At 44.6% G+C, this 13,541-nt stretch overlaps 1 protein-coding gene across 7 annotated transcripts in view; it reads right to left on the bottom strand.

Moving 5' to 3' along the window:
* The window catches only part of THRB (thyroid hormone receptor beta), a 439,443-nt gene that overhangs the window by 139,457 nt on the left and 286,445 nt on the right, over positions 1-13,541 (bottom strand). The window lies entirely within an intron of this gene.

Raw genomic sequence — 13,541 nt, 5'->3', positions numbered from 1 at the left:
TCTTGCTGGGAAAATTCCATGAACAGAGAAGCCTGGCAGGCTCCAGGCTATGGGTCGCAAAGAGTCGGACATGACCGAGCATAAGTGCCATTAGAGATCCTTTCATCACGGTATAATTTTTTAATAAAATAATTGGTAACGTTAGGAAAGCCTGGGATTTCTGTCCTCTGTGTGACACTGTGTAAAAGCTATTTGATTAGAGGATAGCCCATTTCTCTGGGGACCGTGGCATTTATAAAACGGACTCTTTTAAGCAGCATTGCAACAATTAATGGCTACCAGTTGAGTGGTCTCTGTTGGGAGATATGAATCAGTATTTTCACAACATCTGCTTTCTCCCAAAAGGCATATTTTCTGGTCCCCAAATGGTTTTTACAGTTATGAGATGGAACACTTTGGTCAAACCATCACTAGAGTCATTGCGTATTGCAAACAAGACCCCCTTAAAGACAGTGAGCCTTGGTCATCAACCTGTATTGTTGGTTCTACCTGTGAAAACAGAGCCTGTGATTTTTGGGAAAAATGAATTCATATGATTTGGAAGAAGGATATCCAGAGAAAAGGAAAGCAGTCAGTTTCTCAAACATCTAAGAAATGATGCAAATCCCACATGAAGTGCATGAAAGTGTTTCTTGAGCTATCTCTTAGCTCCAAGGCAGAGGCAACTAGACCGAACAGATGGCTCTTGGTTGTAGTAAAATTTACAGCAACTAATTGCTAAAGAGCTTCCACTTGTGTGTTCAGTGAAATTGAACAGAGAAAAAAGAAGATAACGATATTTATGTTAACATGTTACTATGTTAATCACCGACTGTTTGCGACCCTATGGACTGTAGTCCACCAGGCTCCTCTGTCCAGGGGATTCTCCAGGCAAGAATACTGGAGTGGGTTGCCATGCCCTTCTCTAGGGGATCTTCCCGACCCAGGGATCGAACCTGTGTCTCTTAGGTCTCCTGCACCAGCAGGCGGGTTCTTTTCCACTGGCGCCACCTGAGAAGCCCCCACACACGTGTATATGGTTTTGTAAAAAGTAAGAAAATAATAATGATAGTAATAAAGGCAATAACATTAATAGCCTCTGACACTTACTGAGTGTTTGCCATTCTGCAGGTGTCCTAGAACCCTTTTTGGGTTGACCAAAATGTTCCTTCCATTAAGATGTTATGGAAAAACCCGAACAAACTTTTTTGGTCAACCTCCTTTACGACTCTTGACAACCTATGATGGAGGCGGTATTATCCCGTTTTATAGTTGGGGGAACTAAAGTGAAGAGGTTGTGAAGATTTTTAAGTGGGAAGGTCAGGAATTGATCCCGGGTCCCATGAATCCAGACAGTCTGTTCTAAACGACTACACTTGACTGTTCCTTGCAAGAATAAAGGCAACCTGCGTTTACAATGCCTTTTTACAAGGGTCATTTCACTCAATGCCCACAACCTCCTTATATCTTTCGTGGATGAGGACAGTGAGGCACAGATGTTAAATGTCTAAAGATAAACACTGGTCTATAGAAAAGCAGACACTCAAAGTTCTGCTTCCTGACCTCTAAGCCAAGTGTGTTCTTAAAGAATCTGAGCTTAAATCTGTTTTGAATGGAAGGTTCTGATGACTGTCCACAGCAGTATCTAATGAAGGCAAAAGATGACCAACAATTTCACCTACAAGATATATATTTTTTAACTGCTAGGAATTTTTTTTTATTAAAAAGATTAACTGACAATGGAGAACTAGTATGGGTTTCTGTTACCTTTATCATTCTAGATCTTAAAATGCTACTTAAGTTATTAGAAAATGTATGAATCCAGAGGAACAGTTTAAGACACGCATGATTGATACTGTCTAAACAATAAATAAGACACTGCACTTAAGATGGATTCTAGTGATGAAAATTGGTTTTGAAAATACAACATTTCAACCTAATAGTTCACATGCATAGAAACATTGTACCAAAGACAAAATTATACAAAGAAACAGAGTAACATGGGAAACCCGGCAGGAGAAGCCAGAGGAAGAAGGACTGAAGAAATAGAGTATTCAACTCAAAAGTTAGAACAGGATTCAAAGACAAGCATTACCACCCATTAATATAAGTCCCATAACAGGAAAAAAAAAACATTAGATTTGCCAACTTCAAATGGCTTAATATATGGGCAACTAGAATCTCTGGAAAGAGATGAGAAATGGAGAAAGAAGAACCAGAAAGAAAAATACTTAAAGAAATAATGGCCAAAAAGTTTCCAAACCCAATGAACACTTATAAACCCACAGATCCAAGAAATCCAATGAAGTCAAGCATAGGGAACGTGGAAAGAATCACACTGAGGCACATCACTGTCAAACTGCTCAAAGTCAGCGATACAGAGAAACCTGCAGAATCAACCAGAGGGGGAAAAAGATGCTGCGCTCGAAGATAAGGGTGACATCAGCTTCGTCACTGGGGCTCTGGCCACGCAGCACTGGTCGCCTCTTCCTCCAGCATCCGGGGGTCCCTCCCTTGCCTCAAGGAGGATATCGCCTCCGCTTTGTAAGTCCAGCATCCCAACAACACAAGCTGAGCACAGGTATCCAGCATCACATCCCGATACAGCTCTCTCTCCTCAGGGCTCAGATGAGCCCACAGGTCCGGAGAAAAGACCACAGCCACGTCTCTAAACTTCACTGACTCCTGGGATATTCCCTTTAGAAATGAAAGAAAATGTTTCCTTCCTCCTCCTTCTGTGCTCAGGGCAAAACACTGCAGAGAGGTTATACCTTAAAACCTCTCAGCTCCAGCAGAGCCAGACACCGACAGCATGCTTTAAAAAAACATGAAATTTCTAGCTCAGAATATCAAGTAGCTGAAATTTTAACACAGAGAACACACAGTGTGATCAGGCTGATGCACGTCATTGGAAAAGTTCACCCTTGCTCAGTCTGATGCTCATTCTCAAACCCAGCCCAGTATCTATGAGACACATATTACCTAGATTGCAGGCAAACAATTCCTGTTAGATATAAGACATTTCCTGAGTTCAAAAAAGGTGACATGGTCATTCATAAAATTAGAAGTTCTATTAAAAATCACTGGTCCACCTGATGAAGGAAATTATCCCCAGGATTTTGTGGGTGAGTTGATGAGAATAAGCCTTACTTATGGTAAAGAACCCACCTGCCAATGCAGGAGATGTAAGAGACACCGGTTCAATCCCTGGGTTGGGAAGATCCCCTGGAGAAGGAAATGGGAACTCATTCCAGTATTCTTGCCTGGAGAATCCCATGGACTCTCCAGTGAGTCCAGAGCCTCCAGATGGAGGCAGGCAGATTACAGTCTATAGGGTCACAAAGAGTCGGACACGACTGAAGCGCCTTAGCACAGGTACCAACTGGGTATGAGTGTCTGAAAATGAACTGACCCTCGGGGGCTGTGCAGCTCAATCTCATGTTAGTGTTGCCACAAAAGAATATAAAGGGATCGCCAGTGAAGGCCCCCTTAATAAAAGAAAGGTGATTTTCTTAAAAAGCCAAGAGATACTTGGGAATTTGGGACATCAGTAGTTGGAAGGAAAGGCGGACTCATAAGAAAGTAGAGCTGGCTGACTGCAACTTACAAAACTACAGACTTTGCAGCGCCAAACGGAGTGCCAGTCTGTTACCTGTCCTCCTCAGCTCCGAGTCTACCCTTCTCTTCTCTGAGATCCTGGGGGCAAACTCCTCCCCACAGAGCCTTGCCAGAGGATGTTCTGTCTGATTCTGATTCTCCCTAGAGGGAGACTGGAAGTGAGAGAGAGAGGGCCCTTCCCAGCCGCTGGTCTCCGGCCGCGTTCCCAGGAGTACTCTCTGCCCCCTCAGAGGTTCCAGCAGCAGCCTTTTGGGGTCCTCTCTTCTGGCTCTGACTGCCAACTCCACAGGACTGCTCCTCTGAGCATGCATGAGAGGTTATAGCTCCCAAGCCCCTTTAGGAAGACTTCAAAGGACTGAATTCAACAAAATACAATTGTAGCATAAAAATAATGCCTTTTCACAAAGAAATGGTTGTGAACACAGATAGTACAAGGCAGGAAAAAACCCACAAAGGAAAGAAATGTTGAAAGAAGAAATAATAATGTCAGAAGAATCCAATTACAAAATACCATAACGGGACTGGTAAGTAAAGATATTCAAAAGTTGGTTCTTTTGGAAAAAACAAAAACAGAACAATAAATAGATGAACTACCAGCTAACTGGATTAAAAAACAAGAAATAAAAAATTCACAACATTAGAATAGAAAGGGAAATTAGTTGCAGATGCTGAGAGTTAGAATAATCATAATAGATGAGTTTGAATAATTTTGTGCAAATAGTTTAATACCTTAATTGATTTTTCTCAAAAAATATAAAATAGGAAAATAAATAAAAGATAATTTCATATAGACTAATAGTCATGGAAAAAAAAAAAAAAACACTGTCAAGGAATTCCCCTACTCCTTCCCTGTGAGTATAAAATCCAGATGATTTTATGTATGGGTTATTTCATAGATTAAAAAAAATGCTATTTAAACTTTTTGATAGCACAAAGAGAGAAGAAATATTCTAAGTGCTTTTTGTGAAACCACTGTAATTATGATACAAAAATATGAAAAAGTAATCTGTCCAGATCACTGGATGCAAAACTCTTAAATAAAACCTCAAAAAAGTCTTGATAAAAATTAAAAGAGCCATAAGACTGTTCCATACATCAGTGTCTCTTTTGCTGTCTCGTACACAGGGTTATTGTTACCATCTTTCTAAATTCCATATATATGCGTCAGTATACTGTATTGGTGTTTTTCCTTCTGGCTTACTTCACTCTGTATAATAGGCTCCAGTTTCATCCACCTCATTAGAACTGATTCAAAGGTATTCTTTTTAATGGCTGAGTAATACTCCATTGTGTATATGTACCACAGCTTTCTTATCCATTCATCTGCTGATGGACATCTAGGTTGCTTCCATGTCCTGGCTATTATAAACAGTGCTGCGATGAACATTGGGGTACACGTGTCTCTTTCCCTTCTGGTTTCCTCAGTGTGTATGCCCAGCAGTGGGATTGCTGGATCATAAGGCAGTTCTATTTCCAGTTTTTTAAGGAATCTCCACACTGTTCTCCATAGTGGCTGTACTAGTTTGCATTCCCACCAACAGTGTAAGAGGGTTCCCTTTTCTCCACACCCTCTCCAGCATTTATTATTTGTAGACTTTTGGATCGCAGCCATTCTGACTGGTGTGAAATGGTACCTCATAGTGGTCTTGATGTGCATTATGGACTCTGTGGGAGAGGGAGAGGGTGGGAAGATTTGGGAGAATGGCATTGAAACATGTAAAATATCATGTATGAAACGAGATGCCAGTCCAGGTTAAATGCACGATACTGGATGCTTGGGGCTAGTGCACTGGGACGACCCAGAGGGATGGTATGGGGAGGGAGGAGGGAGGAGGGTTCAGGATGGGGAGCACATGTATACCTGTGATGGATTCATTTTGATATTTGGCAAAACTAATACAATTATGTAAAGTTTAAAAATAAAATAAAATTAAAAAAATAATAATAAAATAAAATTGAAAAAAAAATTAGAAGAGCAATATTTCAGAAAAAAATGGGATATTTCCTAGAAAGTAAGGATGGCTCAATATGAGCAACATTAAGTTGCTAATCATGGTAATAAGTCCACTGAGTGAAAGGTATTTGATCTTGAAGGATGCTAGCATGGCATGTGATAATACTCACTGCTTGTTCTTGATGACTTAAAAGCCCACATGGAAGGAACGCTATATGAATATTATCTTGACATAACAGTAAATATATGGAAAAATTTTAAAAACAACAGTACATAGAAGGAATAAACCCTATTAGATATTAAAACACTGTATGATGCCTTAATGATTAAAACAATGCACTATGGTACATGAACAGTTAGCAGATCAGTGGAGCAGCACTGAGGTTCAGAAACAGACCTCCTGTACGGAAGCTGAGAATATGATAGAAGCTGGCTTCTTCAATTCGTGGAGATGGGACAACCAGTAAACCATCTAGAGAAAAAAGTCAAATCCATAACTTATACCTTATAAGGTAACTTCAGTGGATGAAAGATTTGAATGTAACAAATAAAAGTCTTAGAAGAATAAGAGAATCCTTTCAAAGCTTTAAAACAGAGACTTTCTAAATGGCACAAAATGTGAAAATATCCACAGTCTCACTTCTTAAACACCTAGAACACCCATATCTTGAACACCTGTAGAAGGAGATGAGTCAAATCTCAGTGTCCATCAATAGGGCCTAGGTAAATAAACCAGCTGATACTCACCCAGTGGAGTGCTATGTGATGTAAAATGAGGTGATACGGAATAATCTTTAAGAAACCTTATTAAGTGAGAAAAGCAAAGTGCATAACAGTGTATGACACAGATTGTCTGTGAACGTAGAGAGAAAGAAGAGGACTTCCCTGGTCCTCATCCTTTCCAGAGGATGAGAATCCGCCTGTGCATGCAGGGGACAGGGGTTCGATCTTGGGTCTGGGAAGATTCCACATGCCGGGGAACAAGCAAGCCCTTGAGCCACAGCTACTGAGCCCGTGAGCTGCGACTGTCGGAGCCCGTGCACCTAAGCCTGCGCTCCGACAGAGAGGCCACAGCAGGGAGAAGGCCACGCACCATAGAGAAGAAGAGCCTCCGCTCGCCACAACTTGAGAAAGCTCAAGCACAGCAATCAAGACTCAGCGCAACCAAGAAGAAAAAGTAATAAATATAAGAATATACAAATGTGCATGTGAAGAATGTCTGTGGATGGACACGCAGGAAGCTAACCACAGTGCTAGCCTATGAGAAGTGAACCTGATGATTAGGGCATGATGGGTGGACGGAATCTTTACTGCAGACTTTCTAATACATTTTCAATTCTGAACCATGTACAGAATTTAGTGTCTGTTCAAAGAATGAAATAAATACAAGTGAACATAACATAAAGGTAGAAAAATTTGAGGGAAAATTCAGAGATAACATACACTTTACAAAGTTGTCGTGAAGACTGAATTCAAGAACGTTGTGATGGTGGCAGAAAATAAATCGTATAGCAAAGAAAATGCAAAGCAGACATGCTCTGAAGTGTTCTTGACTATAACGAGGTAGGAATCTGTCTTCTCTGAAGTGTGACTCAACTGCTCACAGGAACGACTCAATCATTCCTCCATTCAACAGCATCAGAGGCAGCCATGCCCCAGGCAGCAGGGACGGAGCTGTGAAAACAAACCGGAAGAAATCCCTGCCTTGGTGAGCATCCAGCCTGGAGAGATGACACAGACAAGGAAACAAACGCCACTCAGAACCACAGACAGGGAACGAGTGTGAGTCAGTGGTGGAGAGGGAGGGAGGTGAGCACCACTCAGGACCACAGACAGGGAATGAGTGTGAGTCAGTGGTGGTGAGGGGGTGAGCCCAGTGCCAGATATGCAGAGTGAAGTTTAAGTCAGAAAGAGAAAGACAAATATACATTAAAGCAGATACAGGGAATCTAGAAAACTGGTACTGATGAACCCATTTGCAGGAAATGAGTGAGGCAAAGATGTGGAGAACAGACCCATGGACACAGCGGGGAAGGAGAGGCTGGGGCAGATTGAGAGGGTGGCGCTGGTGGCAAAGAACCTGCCTTTCGGTGCAGGGCACATAAGACACGAGGGCTTGACCCCCGGGTCGGGAAGGTGCCCTGGAGGAGGGCATAGCAATTCTCTTGCCTGGAGAAGCTCATGGACAGAGGAGCCCAGCAGGCTACAGTCTATAGGGTCACGAAGAGTCAGACAGGACTGAAGCGACTTAGCACGGATGCACGCACAGCCAGTGACATATATACACTACTCGTGTAAAACAGATAGCTGGGGGGAGGCTGCTGAAAGCACAGGGGACCCAGCCTGATGCTCTGTGATGACCCAGGGGGTGGGAAGGTGGCGAGGAAGGGAGGCTCAAGAAGGAGGAGCCTATATGTATATCTACGGCTGATCCATGTTGTTGTACAGCAGAAACTAAGGCAACATCGTAAAGCAATTATGCTCCGATTAAAAAAGAAAACTACATATAAAAAAAGAACAACAAACAGCCAAGGGGGCAGGAATTGAGTCAGGAATAGTGAGTTAGGCGGGTCACAACAGCACTGAGGGGTAGGCCCGGCTGCCTCCCTTATGGAGGAGACAGCGGGTACTTCTCTCCAGAAAGGGGTGGTCATGCCCAGCTGGGGAAACAGTTTTGCCGGATATTTCAGTTTGGCCAGATCTTCAGGGGACACCAGAAATACAAGATTTGTACTTGAAATCTCCAGATTCTAAAATCCTGACTCAACTTTAAAATAAATCACCACGCTCTCCAAATAAAACACGACTTGCTGCCCAGGGCTGGCCCTTGGGACGGCCAGCTCAAATCTCTGAAGAAACAAGACTGAGCTTTTAAAACAAACACACCAAATTTGTAAGCCCTGCCATCTGATGAAGCTATGCGTGTTTTTTCAATTCTTGAAACTGTTTCTTGAAACAGTTTGCTCACCGCATAAGAAAACCTGTATCATTGTGGACTTAAGTCTTGTTTGGATCAAATGTGACTTCTCAGTTTAATCCCTGATTTTCTTTACCAGATTTGATTCTTCATAATGCTGGGTTTTCGAAACACCAAATTTACCCTCAAAAGACTAAGGGTGTGTTTAATCATGGACTTCTGGTCTTGAAGGCAAGCCCAAAGAGTACTTGCAAATACTTGGAGTAAGGATTGTTGCTGTTGCTGTTCTCGCGTCCAACTCTTTGTGACCCCATGGACTGCAGCACGCCAGGCTTCCTGTCCTTCAGCATCTCCCAGAGCTTGCTCAAACTCACGTCCATCGAGTCGGTGATGCCATCCAACCATCTCATCCTCTGTCATCTTCTCCTCCTGCCTTCGATCTTCCCCAGCATTAGGGTCTTTTCTATGAGTGGGCTCTTTGCATTAGGTGGCCAAAGTATTGGAGCTTCAGATTCAGCCCTTCCAATGAATATTCAGGATTGATTTCCTTTAAGATTGGTATAGAGTAAGGGTATATAGTGGTATATATTCTGGTATATATTGGTATAGAGTAAGGGTAGAACTGTGGTGTTGGAGAAGACTCTTGAGAGTCCCTTGGACTCCAAAGAGATCCAACCAGTCCATTCTGAAGGAGATCAGCCCTGGGTGCTCTTTGGAAGGACTGATGCTAAAGCTGAAACTCCAGTACTTTGGCCACCTCACGTGAAGAGTTGACTCATTGGAAAAGACTCTGATGCTGGCAGGGATTGGGGGCAGGAGGAGAAGGGGATGACAGAGGATGAGATGGCTGGATGGCATCACTGACTCGATGGACATGAGTCTGAGTGAACTTCGGGAGTTGGTGAGGGACAGGGAGGTCTGGCGTGCTGCGATTCATGGGGTCGCAAAGAGTTGGACACGACTGACTGAACTGAACTGAACTGAATGGTAGAATTATTAAAACAAGAATGTTTTCTTCTGTTCATTCTAAGATAACCTTTTTCGAGCATGCACTTAAATGTGTAGGAGTCGAACCCAGGTGTCCTCGTCTCCTAGGTATTTAGTAAAAGGTTAAGTTCCTTGGAGCCAGTTGATTGCTATAGGGCGCCGTGCGTGTTTTAATTTTTTAAAGTAAGGGCTTGATCCCTCGGACGTGACTGAATGCTGTAAGTCAGTTAATTCTAGGATGCGCAACACGCAGATGCATATCCTCCTGAACAAAGGCTTCGTGCCAGACACAACCAACACAGCACCGTTTTTATTTTCCTGTGACCAGTGGGTTGTTTAATGTCTCTGTGGTTGTTTAAGGACATTAGTCATGTAAAATCACACAGAGGAAGAATGCAGGGCTTTTCATAAGCCTGTGACAACTTGGATTTTCCTCCCTAACAACATGGATGAATCAGAAGCCGCAAGTTTGCATTTGAGAGATATTTGCGGTGGTTAAGAAACACGTACTATGCTTGTTATTATTATTACATTCCCATAAAAATAGAGTGTCCCTGGGAAGAGTGCAAAACAGCAGGGAGATGTCCAAGGTATCAAGTTCAACAATCCCACTGTCAAATGCTTATGCTTCGCTGCTCTGAGTTCGTGGAGAATTTGCATAATGCTCATTCTGTCAGCCCAGTACCTAAGCTAAAGCCCATGTCTTAGCCCAAAGATGCCACACCTGACCACCTATCCATCCCTTTTCTCCCCTCCCTCCCTCCCTCTATCCATTTCTTTCATGAAATATTTACTGAGCAGCTAATGCTGATCAGCCCCTGTGCCAGGTGCTAGGCAAACAAAAACAGCCCGGAGTATCTGTGCTTACAGTGCTTACCATCCTCGGGGGAGAGAACAGACATTAATCAAGTCAGTAATGCAACTGAGCATAGAGTGTAGTATTAGAGCTATGCTAGTATTAATTCAATGGAAAACTACAGTCATGCTAACTAATATAAAGGAAAGACGAAAAGGCAGAACTTGACTTAAGGAAGTCTTAGAAGTGGTGAATGGGATGAGATTCTTAAAAGTGCTCACTGGGATGAGATGAAACAAATGAGCAGGAGTGGCCCAGCCAGAATGGGGGGGCAACCCCCATGGGGAGGGAAGGGAGGCCGGGGAATGGGGGGGCAACCCCCATGGGGAGGGCAAGGAGGCCGGCCCACACGTGGGGGTGGTGGAACCCCCATGGGGAGGGCAGGGAGGCCGGCCCACACCTGGGGATGGTGGAGGGGGAAGGCTGTTGCCAGCAGAGGAGGGAGGTGGGAGAGGAAAAGCGGAGTGATGTCTGTAGTGTTACGAGAGCTCTCCAGAATGGACTGGCAGGCCAGCAGGGAAGAGGGGCTCATCACGTCTCAGCCTGGGTGGAATCTGACCCTCTGACTACAGATGAAACATGCCTGGAAATGAATTTGATATCTCCGGGAGATAGTGGAGGACAGAGGAGCCTGGCGGGCTTCAGTCCACGGGGTCGCAAAGAGGTGGACACAACTTAGGGACTGAACAACAATGGAAGTCACACTAACGGGGCACGCGGACGTGCCCTGTGAGCACAGAGGAGCCATCTCCCAGTTACGCGGTTAGCCCTGGATCCAGCTTCAGCTGCCAGGAGAGGCCGGTCACGTGGGTCAGCACCAGCGCAACACCTCCACACCACTGACTGTGCTGGCAAGGAGCAGACTGTGAAGAACCACGGTCTCCAGGGTTTCGAGCTCTGATTGGTGGAATGAATGAAAACCCTCTGTGTGCACTGCTCTCTTTCCGGGGTTGGAGAGATGTTCCTCTGAACAGAGCAGAGGAGGAGGGGAGAGAGGGAAGGGCTTCTCCTAAGAAGCAGGCCCACAGATCATGGGCAGGAAGGGTGGGGGGTACCTGAAAAGGGCACCCACTGAGGCAGGCGACATCGCAGAGCCCACTGGGCCCCCCAGGCCTAGGCCCGGAGACTTGGAGACAGGAAGCGGATGAAGGGTCTGCCCTCTGTTAGCTCCCCTGGGAGGGCCTGGTTTCAGAATCAAAATAAACTTGGGAGAGTCAGACGGGAGGGAGGAGAGAAAGAAACAAACAGGGGGGCTTTACGTATGTTTCCTCCCAGCCGACAGTCAGCCCTGAGCTCTGGCGCCTGAAGCTTCACGGCCTCACCTCGCCTCTCCTGGGCTGGAGCTTTGTAGTCAGTATCACGTGGTCCATAACCTCGCGTACGCCAGCCTGGCTCCCCAGGGAGACTGGAAGTGTGCGGGGCCAGCTCTTTTGCTTTTGTGTTGAGTTGAGCATAGATGCATCACAGCTGTGACTACCGACAGCCTTGACCCCGGGTGAGACAGTTGCTCACAGGAGGCACCCAGCAGCCGGTCTGAGCCTGGAAGTGCCCGGCACAGAGGGGCTGAAGAAGTAGGGTGCAGGCGCCTGGAAGAGTTCCGTCCAGCTCACTCGGACTCTGGGGCCTCAGCTCTCCACCTCCCATGCCTTGTCTGGAGGCTGGCGTTGGAAAGAACCTCACAGGTCACTTGATTCATCCCTTTAGTTTTAGATGTGGAAGTGGAGGATGAAACGTCCTCCTGTGGCCTGTGAAACATCCCAGAGCCCCTGGCTCAAAAGCTACCATGGCCTCCCACTGATTCCTTCTTGCTCCAGTTGTCAAGTCCCAGGCTGTTCGGGGAGGGTGCCGTGACTCTGCCGTAAACATACACCCGAGACACGTCTTGCCTTGGACGACAGGGCCGCACGGCCTTGGGACTCTTCTACTCCAAGACAAACTAACCCAGATGGATGATGGAGGAGTCCCTTTAAGTCACCGGGAAAAAGAGCCAAGTGCCAGCCTGCTTTAAAACGGGGACAAGGGGTGCATTTTGATAATAGCAAGAAAAGGAGTGTGGTCTCTAAGCCTAGAGCAAGAAAGTTAGTGCAAAAAAAGTGAAACAAGGGACACTGTTAGTGCTCAGCCGCGAAGCTGGTGGAAGCAGAAAGGAGCCTGCTCTCAGCACGTGCCGCTTTGATGGAAGAGACACTATACCTTAAGACCCCTGGCCTTCGTTTTGATCATTCAGTTCAGAGAGGATCCTCCTTTGAAAAGCAGACCTAACGGCAGCTTTGAGTCCAAGTGTTTCACAACAGAGCAGGGCTTGGCTTTCTTTCTTACCTTCTTGTTTAATTTATTTTGTGTAATTTTTTTTTTAAGGGAAACAAAAGCCTAATTCCTGGCAGCTATTTTCCATATCAGAGACTGCGTTTTTTTAAAAAAATGTATTAGAAAGTCCTGAGCATTTGAAGGAGAGGCTCTTCTATTTGCCTAAAGAAAGGTACAAAAGAATTCAGCTACATGTTTGAATGACTTGGTTAATTTTCAATAAGAAGTCCTTGGTTTTCATCTCTACAGATAAGTAGTGAGACGTGTGGGTATGCAAGCCTGAGATATCATTCATACGCCACATAAGTTACCTTTACAAAGTGCACAATTCAACGGATTATCATATATTCATAGATATACACACCACAGCCATTTTTAGAACATTTCTCTTTTTGTTTCAACCTAGATGTTTATTTTTTTTTAATTTAAATTTATTTATTTTAATTAGAGGCCAATTATTTTACAATATTGTATTGGTTTTGCCATACATCAACGTGAATCTGCCACGGGTATACACATGTTCCCCATCCTGAACCCCCCTCCCACCTGCCTCCGCATACCATCCCTCTGGGTCATCCCAGTGCACCAGCCCCAAGCTTCCTGTATTCTGCATCGAACCTGGACTGGCGATTCGTTTCTTATATGATATTATACATGTTTCAATGCCATTCTCCCAAATCATCCCCCAGCTCCCTCTCCCACAGAGTCCAAAAGACTGTTCTAAACATCTGTGTTTCTTTTGCTGTCTCACATACAGGGTTATCGTGTTAATTTTTATCTTTTAGCCACTCAGCTTGGTGGATCTCAGTTCCCTGATTAGGGATTGAACCCTGGCCACGGCAGTGGAAGCCCAGAATCCATGGGCTACCAGGGAACTCCCTAGAACATTTTCATCACGTCAAAAAAAGACTCTGACACCCCTT

Source organism: Bos javanicus, chromosome 27 (assembly GCF_032452875.1).
Source record: "Bos javanicus breed banteng chromosome 27, ARS-OSU_banteng_1.0, whole genome shotgun sequence".
Lineage (NCBI taxonomy): Eukaryota > Metazoa > Chordata > Mammalia > Artiodactyla > Bovidae > Bos > Bos javanicus.
The sequence above is the reverse complement of the archived record's forward strand: the minus strand, read 5'-3'. Positions and strand labels throughout refer to the sequence as shown.